We start from the raw sequence: 9,697 nt of genomic DNA, 5'->3' as shown, positions 1-9,697 counted from the left end.
AATGTCATAGTATAGTATGACCTCAAAAATATGCAAAAATTAGTCATAGCATATATGACTAAAAATATGCAAAATGTATTAGTCAAAGTGCAAAAATTGTCATAGTATGACCTCAAAATGTGCAAAAATTGTATGACCTCAAAAATATGAAAAATTAGTCATAGTATAGTATGACCTCAAAAATTGCAAAAATTAGTCATAGTATAGTATGACCTCAAAAATTGCAAAAATTATGTCCATAGTATAGTAAATGACCTCAAAAATATGCAAAAATTAGTCATAGTATAGTATGACCTCAAAAATATGCAAAAATTAGTCATATGTATAGTATAGACCTCAAAAATATGCAAAAATTAGTCATAGTATAGTATGACCTCAAAAATATGCAAAAATTAGTCATAGTATAGTATGACCTCAAAAATATGCAAAAATTAGTCATATATAGTATGACCCTCAAAATATGAAAAATTAGTCATAGTATAGTATGACCTCAAAAATGTGCAAAAATTAGTCATAGTATAGTAGATAAAAATAAAAAAGTCATAGTATAGTATGACCTCAAAAATATGCAAAAATTAGTCATAGTATAGTATGACCTCAAAAATATGCAAAAAATTAGTCATAGCTTATGATAGTAATGACCTGAAAAATGTGCAAAAAATTAGGTCATAGTATAGTATGACCTGAAAAATGTGCCAAAAATTTGTCATAGTATAGTATGACCTCAAAAATATGCAAAAATTAGTCATAGTATAGTATGACCTTCAAAAATATGCAAAAATTAGTCATAGTATATAGTATAGTAACCTCAAAAATATGAAAAATTAGTCATAGTATAGTATGACCTCAAAAATGTGCAAAAATTAGTCATAGTATAGTATGACCTCAAAAATGTGCAAAAATTAGTCATAGTATAGTATGACCTCAAAAATATGCAAAAATTAGTCATAGTATAGTATGACCTCAAAAATATGCAAAAATTAGTTATATAATAGTATGACATCAAAAATATTGCTAAAAAATTAGTCATAGTATAGTATGACTAAAAAAAAAAATTAGTCATAATATAGTATGACCTCAAAAATATGCAAACATTAGTCATAGTATAGTATGACCTCAAAAATATGCAAAAATTAGTCATATTATAGTATGACCTCAAAAATATGAAAAATTAGTCATAGTGTTGTATGACCTCAAAAATGTGCAAAAATTAGTCATAGTATAGTATGACCTCAAAAATGTGCAAAAATTAGTCATAGTATAGTATGACCTGAAAAATGTGCAAAAATTAGTCATAGTATAGTATGACCTCAAAAATATGCAAAAATTAGTCATAATTTTTGCATATCATGACTAATATGCATAATATGCAATATTATGCATATTAGTCAAAAATGTGCAAAAATTGTCAGTATAGCATGACCTCAAAAATGTGCAAAAATGGTCATAGTATAGTATGACCTCAAAAATGTGCAAAAATTTTCATAGTATAGTATGACCTCAAAAATATGCAAAAATTAGTCATAGTATAGTATGACCTGAAAAATGTGCAAAAATTAGTCATAGTATAGTATGACCTGAAAAATGTGCAAAAATTTGTCATAGTATAGTATGACCTCAAAAATGTGCAAAAATTAGTCATAGTATAGTATGACCTCAAAAATATGAAAAATTAGTCATAGTATATAGTATGACCTCAAAAATATGAAAAATTAGTCATAGTATAGTATGACCTCAAAAATGTGCAAAAATTAGTCATAGTATAGTATGACCTCAAAAATATGCAAAAATTAGTCATAGTATAGTATGACCTCAAAAATATGCAAAAATTAGTCATAATTTTTGCATATCATGACTAATATGCATAATATGCAATATTATGCATATTAGTCAAAAATGTGCAAAAATTGTCAGTATAGCATGACCTCAAAAATGTGCAAAAATGGTCATAGTATAGTATGACCTCAAAAATGTGCAAAAATTTTCATAGTATAGTATGACCTCAAAAATGTGCAAAAATGGTCATAGTATAGTATGACCTCAAAAATGTGCAAAAATTAGTCATAATTTTTGCATATCATGACTAATATGCATAATATGCAATATTATGCATATTAGTCAAAAATGTGCAAAAATGGTCATAGTATAGTATGACCTCAAAAATATGCAAAAATTAGTCATAGTATAGTATGACCTCAAAAATATGCAAAAATTAGTCATAGTATAGTATGACCTCAAAAATATGCAAAAATTAGTCATAGTGTTGTATGACCTCAAAAATATGCAAAAATTAGTCATAGTATAGTATGACCTCAAAAATATGCAAAAATTAGTCATAGTATAGTATGACCTCAAAAATATGCAAAAATTAGTCATAGTATAGTATGACCTCAAAAATATGCAAAAATTAGTCATAGTATAGTATGACCTCAAAAATATGCAAAATGAGTCATAGTATAGTATGACCTCAAAAATGTGCAAAAATTAGTCATAGTATAGTATGACCTCAAAAATGTGCAAAAATTAGTCATAGTATAGTATGATGTAAAAAAATAAAAAATGAGTCGTAGTATAGTATGACCTCAAAAATATGAGAAAATGGTTCATAGTATAGTATGACCTCAAAAATATGCAAAATGAGTCATAGTATAGTATGACCTCAAAAATATGCAAAATGAGTCATAGTATAGTATGACCTCAAAAATGTGCAAAAATTAGTCATAGTATAGTATGACCTCAAAAATGTGCAAAAATTAGTCATAGTATAGTATGACCTCAAAAATATGCAAAAATGAGTCATAGTATAGTATGACCTCAGTAATATGCAAAAATTAGTCATAGTATAGTATGACCTCAAAAATGTGCAAAAATTAGTCATAGTGTTGTATGACCTCAAAAATATGCAAAAATTAGTCATAGTATAGTATGACCTCAAAAATATGCAAAAATTAGTCATTGTATAGTATGACCTCAAAAATATGCAAAAATGAGTCATAGTATAGTATGACCTCAAAAATATGCAAAAATGAGTCATAGTATAGTATGACCTCAAAAATATGCAAAATGAGTCATAGTATAGTATGACCTCAAAAATATGCAAAAATTAGTCATAGTATAGTATGACCTCAAAAATATGCAAAAATTAGTCATAGTATAGTATGACCTCAAAAATATGCAAAAATTAGTCATAGTATAGTATGACCTCAAAAATATGCAAAAATTAGTCATAGTATAGTATGACCTCAAAAATATGAGAAAATGATTCATAGTATAGTATGACCTCAAAAATGTACAAAAATTAGTCATAGTATAGTATGACCTCAAAAATATGCAAAAATTAGTCATAGTATAGTATGACCTCAAAAATATGCAAAAATTAGTCATAGTATAGTATGACCTCAAAAATATGCAAAAATTAGTCATAGTATAGTATGACCTCAAAAATATGCAAAAATTAGTCATAGTATAGTATGACCTCAAAAATGTGCAAAAATTAGTCATAGTATAGTATGACCTCAAAAATGTGCAAAAATTAATCATAATATAGTATGACCTCAAAAATATTCAAAAATTAATCATAATATAGTATGACCTCAAAAATGTGCAAAAATTAGTCATAGTATAGTATGACCTCAAAAATATGCAAAAATTAGTCATAGTATAGTATGACCTCAAAAATGTGCAAAAATTTGTCATAGTATAGTATGACCTCAAAAATATGCAAAAATTAGTCATAGTATAGTATGACCTCAAAAATATGCAAAAATTAGTCATAGTATAGTATGACCTCAAAAATATGAAAAATTAGTCATAGTATAGTATGACCTCAAAAATGTGCAAAAATTAGTCATAGTATAGTATGACCTCAAAAATATGAAAAATTAGTCATAGTATAGTATGACCTCAAAAATATGCAAAAATTAGTCATAGTATAGTATGACCTGAAAAATGTGCAAAAATTAGTCATAGTATAGTATGACCTGAAAAATGTGCAAAAATTTGTCATAGTATAGTATGACCTCAAAAATGTGCAAAAATTAGTCATAGTATAGTATGACCTCAAAAATATGAAAAATTAGTCATAGTATATAGTATGACCTCAAAAATATGAAAAATTAGTCATAGTATAGTATGACCTCAAAAATGTGCAAAAATTAGTCATAGTATAGTATGACCTCAAAAATGTGCAAAAATTAGTCATAGTATAGTATGACCTCAAAAATGTGCAAAAATTAGTCATAGTATAGTATGACCTCAAAAATATGAAAAATTAGTCATAGTGTTGTATGACCTCAAAAATGTGCAAAAATTAGTCATAGTATAGTATGACCTCAAAAATGTGCAAAAATTAGTCATAGTATAGTATGACCTGAAAAATGTGCAAAAATTAGTCATAGTATAGTATGACCTCAAAAATGTGCAAAAATTAGTCATAATTTTTGCATATCATGACTAATATGCATAATATGCAATATTATGCATATTAGTCAAAAATGTGCAAAAATGTATAGTATGACCTCAAAAATGTGCAAAAATGGTCATAGTATAGTATGACCTCAAAAATGTGCAAAAATTAGTCTTAGTATAGTATGACCTCAAAAATGTGCAAAAAAATTGTCATATAGGATGATGTCGAAAATATGCAAAAATTGTCATAGTATACTATGACAATTTATAGTCATAGTATACTATGACTATAAATTGTCATAGTATACTATGACAATTTATACTATGAATTGAGGTCACAAATATTGCATATTTGTGACCTCACAAATATGCAAAAATTAGTCAGTATAGTATGACCTCAAAAATATGCAAAAATATATTCGATATGCCTGACTTACTGTCATTGCCAACAGTTAGTCAGGCTCGTTTCTAGTGAGCATTGTGTTTTCTTCTTCTGCTGTTGTTGAGGAAAACACTACAATAACACTTATGGTTCTTGGAACAATTAGTAATCTAGTACAAAAATTCCTGAAGTATTTCTCTTTTCTTGCTAGTAAAGTTGAGTCCCTTTTAGTCTCCACTTGAACAACAAAACACATGCATTTAACTTGAATAGTGTATTTAATGTGACGTTTACAGAAAGTGATAAAGTGTAAAGCAAACTGGCTGTTCAGGCTCACACACGTTACTGCAGTAAGTGGGTTCAATGTTGTGCTATTACTGTTTTACATTCAGGGTAAGAGACAGTAAAGTGTCTGTCACAGTAATGCCAAAACTCTTCTACTTTTGCTCCATAAAAGAAAATACATGCAACCGAAATTCTTCGAAATTTGGAGAAAAACTGTTGAGAGGATATGCAGCTTTGATGTTTTCACAGCACAAAAAAATAAAAAAATAGCTGAAGCTGCAACAAAAGCACTTTGCAGTTGAGCCCAGCTCATGTTTTTCACAAAAAGTCTATCAGGACATTGCAGTTGAAAGTAAACATCACAGGTAGCAGTTCTGGATTGGTTGTAGCACATTCAGAAAACAAAACTCCTGTATGGCAGCACTCAAGAATAACACTCTTCATGTAGGAGTCCACAGTTGCAAGGTGAAGCTCGAGTTTTAAACCAACACAATCTGAAAAACGTAGCTTCTCAGAGAGAAGGGATGGGTTTTAACTTTAAATCCTGTCCTGTGAAGCCTTTTCTGCTCTGACCTCGCTTTGTTTTTCCTCCTCAGGATCCAAAGGGTTCTGAGGCAGAGAGCAAAACCCCTGAAGCCTCAACTCTGAGAATCAGCATGTAAGTCATCTCTTCCTCTCATGTCTGCAATAATAATATTTTATCATACGACTGAAGGTGAATCACCTTAGATCAAAGTCTTATCTCCTTGTACAAACTGTTGTATTTACAACTCCTGCAGCTTTAATGTGTGCACCATAAAACATTCATTTTTATTTAGGCTGAGCTCAAATCTTCAGTCTTTTAATGAAATGTTTGTGTTTGTAGTCGAAGACGTCTCTGTCTTGTGCGGCGATGAGCCGGGACTCCCCATGATGCGAAGTGAAGAAGGATTCTGGTTTCAGTCCCGTCGGCTCCAGGTAGTTCTGCATGGAGGAGAGACGAGGTCAGAACGCTAGAACTTGGTATTAATATCTTGATATGAGATACTCGAGATAAAGAGATAATCCAGATCAAATCTAGAAAATAAAAATCTAGATAAAATCTCGGGATATTTTCTAAAGATAATCTAGAAAAACAATCTAGAAAATATCAATGTAATCCAGGAAGGAAAAAAAATCCGGATTATTAATCTAGATTATTAATCTAGAAAAACAAATCGGTATAATCTAAAAAAAAAACAATCTAGAAAATCTCTAGATAATGAGATATCACATTTCAAGATAAAGATATATCTCTAAAGATAATGTCAATATATATCTCGAGATTATCTCATTAATGAGATATAATCTAGATATTATATCCAAATTATAGATAGAAATCTATGGTTTCATACTAAACACTGGTCAGTTATTAGAGGATTCCCACATAGTGTTGAAAGAAATAGTATTTTTAAGTCTTAAATAATATCTAAATATTGTTTTCTTTCTCCGTGTAGTATGAGGTAGAGCTGGTTACATAATTTAAGTCTAGACTTCTTCACCTCTGAGCAAAGACCAATTTCTACCATCCTAACAAATGGTTGACATTTAATTTACTCTTAAATTGTGTTTACAGGCTGATTCTATTTTAACTTAAGACATTACATGCAGTGACTGCTGCTTTTCTAACATCCTACCTCACAGGCGATGGTGAAGCTCCCCCTGTGTGCAGCTACAGACTGTTTGGCCTGATGAATCTGAACAGCCTCTTCTGGATCCACGTCCCTGAAAACCCAACAGGAAACGACACAAGTCCTGCTTAATGCTTATTAAAATGCTGAAACTGAACATTAAGATATTTTTGTATGAAAGACCTTAAACCGAGTCCCACTGGCTACACATTGGTGTTGGATTACGCTACTGCGCTAAAATATGAACCTGTGACAGAATTTACCTGCTTCTGCACATATTAAATAACTTCATATGAAACACAGTGTGTGCCTCTCTACCTGGGCAGGTACGCTCCATGTGGGATTGCTGCGAGGTCGAACGGCCCAAAGCGGCGTCCGATCTCCTGGAAGGACGGACAGTAGCCTGTCGCCGGCGAAGAAGAATCGATGGTTGGGACCCAAACAGACCAGCTACTCCATAAAGACTGAAAAGATATAAATCGTTAAATGGCTACAATTCTGACAGGTTTTAGTGCAGCAGAAAATTAAAGATTCACAGAAATGAGAAGTTTTGCTCTTTTTGTTTAATCTTTCTTCTCCATTTAAAAATGTTGGGCTGCAGACTCTGCTGTCACACCGAATACATTTCTGCTCACTTGTCCAACGATAACATGGCAGCACTTAGATCATCAGTGCTGTTTATAAAACCAAACTGATGGCAACATTTACTCTCATTTACCCTGTTATCATCCCGCGCTGCCCGGTTGCTCCAGTGTGCAGACAAACGTGACGTTGTGACCCGGGACGCAGTTTTCCTCCATCACGTTCTCACTGCCCATCTTGGCCAGCCGGTCCATCAAACCCAGGGGTCCGAACCTGTTAAAACAGCCATCATATTTCACAGGAACACTGTGGAAGGTGTGGGGAACCATTTGGGACACATACCAGCGTTGAGGCTGGCAACAGATCCAGCATCCATGTGATGGTAATGAGAGGCTGATGAGGACGGCGTCTTTCCTCAGCAGCTGTTTGTAGGAGAGGAGAGCTGAATGAAGCCGGGTTTGACTCAAAGGGTTCTGTCTGTTCACCAAGTCAAAGCGAGAACATGAAAGATCTTGGAACCTGTCCCACTGTGCAGGTTGGTCCTCTGGATCCTCTGGGCCCCATGAACTGAAGAAATGCTGCTCTCTGGCTGAAAATGGGGTCAGAATGTTGACCCCTCCACTGTAGCGTGGCCCAGCCAGGTGACCCTCATGCCAGCAGGAGGGTCCGACGCTTCTGGATTCTGGACACAGTAGGGGTCCAATACTGGGAGTTCACCGTCCAGGACCTGTGGGAAGAGCAGGGAGGACAGAAGAAACTTAGACTGACTTTAAAAAATGAATATATATATATTATTTTAAACATGCTCATCTTTCAACCTAAATATTGTATTTGTGTGTTAACAGCTAAAAACTAGAGAATCTGCCAAGAAAACTATCAGAGGAAAACGACCTCGCAGCTAAAAGCTCCTTTAACAAAGTTTTGCCTCAGTAGGGTTGAATACAAATGGATGCCACACTTTTCAGATTTTTTGTGCTCATAAGTTCTCAGCTAAAGTCCAATAAATAGACGACATACAAACAACTGGTGCAAATAAAGAATTCAGTGTTTTTGTTGTTATGCTGTGTGAAATCAGCCTTTAAGGCCAGATAATCATGAAGGCAGCAAAGTTTCCAGAAGCAGCTAGAAATCACAGCATGTTGGCTCAGAAAGATGAGCGTCAGGATTATTACAGCAGAGCGATAAGCAGACTCCATTCATGCAGACCTGGTTCTTCTTTCTCTAGTCCACTAATAACACATTGTTATTTTTTAAAAAGTATCTGAATCATCTACAGTAAAATAAAGTGACTTTAACATCCAAGTGGTTTCCTGCCTCTCTGCTTGTTGGATAACTGCTGTGATTTTTATCCAGCACCAGAAATCTGAACAGCTTAGAGTAGGAAGGAAAGCCAGCGGCCATGTTGGCCAGGGGTTTGTCCAGCGGCCATGTTGGCCAGGGGTTTGTCCTGACAAACTCCTCCTCCTGCACTCAAAAATAAAACACACCTGAGATACAGCGTGACATTTATTTGAACTCTGAAGAGACTTGAATGTTGGTGAGCAGGAGGGTCGTTACCTCCAGACGGAAACTCTTACGGGAAGAACGGGAGGAGCTGCTCTTCCTCGGTGTTCCAGGATCCACCTTTCCACCTTCGGCACCTGGAGGCGAATCACCATCCTTAAGAAAATAAATAATACAAAGAGCGATTTAAAAAGCATGTGAGAATTTAGCACCAAAATCAGCAGGAACTCATCCCGACATGGAAGGATTTTCAGAATAAAAGTGTTGATGGTTACCTCCACCAGGCCTGTTGTCTCTTCCAGCTCTGCTGTCTGAGGATTTTGGTTTCTCCATGTTTCTACCAGCAACACAGAAACAAGTTCAAGCTTTATCAATCTACTGAATCAGTTTATCTGCCTTGCTCAAAAGTACAGCACACATTACTACACCTTCACACCGCTGACCCATTTACCTCCACTGGAACCAGAACAGGCGACAGTTTAGCTGTAATACTTTGCAGCTCAACTGACCTCAAAAAAGAGTCACAACATAGCATGATGTCAAAGTTATAGTATGTCAAAAATATTTGACATCATTTATGCATTTTATTTGACGCTATACTGTACGACTCAGTTTTGCATTTTCCGTATACCATAGTATAATTAATTTTTGCTAATTTCCAACATCATATTGTGCTACGTGTCACTTTTGCACATTTTCTGTCATTTATGCACTTTTTTTGACGACGTTCTATACTTTGACTAATTTTTGTCAAAGTATAAAACGTTGTACTAACGTAGTATATTTTTTCGTCATCATATTATGAATTATTATAGCACTTTGTTTGACACCATACTACACTATGACAACTTTTGCACATTTTCAACTGTGTTTTTTGACGTCATACTAG

General features: G+C 33.3%; 1 long non-coding RNA gene and 1 pseudogene across 2 annotated transcripts; one reads left to right on the top strand and one right to left on the bottom strand.

The window, feature by feature from the left end:
• Positions 1 to 5,048: 5,048 nt before the first annotated feature.
• Positions 5,049 to 8,613, bottom strand: LOC103459073 (N-acyl-phosphatidylethanolamine-hydrolyzing phospholipase D-like; annotated as a pseudogene). Its single transcript, XR_014086073.1, has 6 exons — positions 7,825 to 8,613; positions 7,648 to 7,727; positions 7,442 to 7,578; positions 7,042 to 7,187; positions 6,730 to 6,817; positions 5,049 to 6,037 (listed from the first exon to the last, which is right to left on the bottom strand). The product of XR_014086073.1 is annotated as an N-acyl-phosphatidylethanolamine-hydrolyzing phospholipase D-like (transcript).
• Positions 5,951 to 7,021, top strand: LOC145550186 (uncharacterized). Its single transcript, XR_014086074.1, has 2 exons — positions 5,951 to 6,031; positions 6,737 to 7,021. It is a non-coding gene; the product is annotated as an uncharacterized LOC145550186 (long non-coding RNA).
• Positions 8,614 to 9,697: the final 1,084 nt, after the last annotated feature.

This window comes from Poecilia reticulata, chromosome 23 (genome assembly GCF_904066995.2).
Source record: "Poecilia reticulata chromosome 23, P_reticulata-male-v2, whole genome shotgun sequence".
Lineage (NCBI taxonomy): Eukaryota > Metazoa > Chordata > Actinopteri > Cyprinodontiformes > Poeciliidae > Poecilia > Poecilia reticulata.
This window is presented reverse-complemented; position numbering and strand designations above follow the sequence as displayed.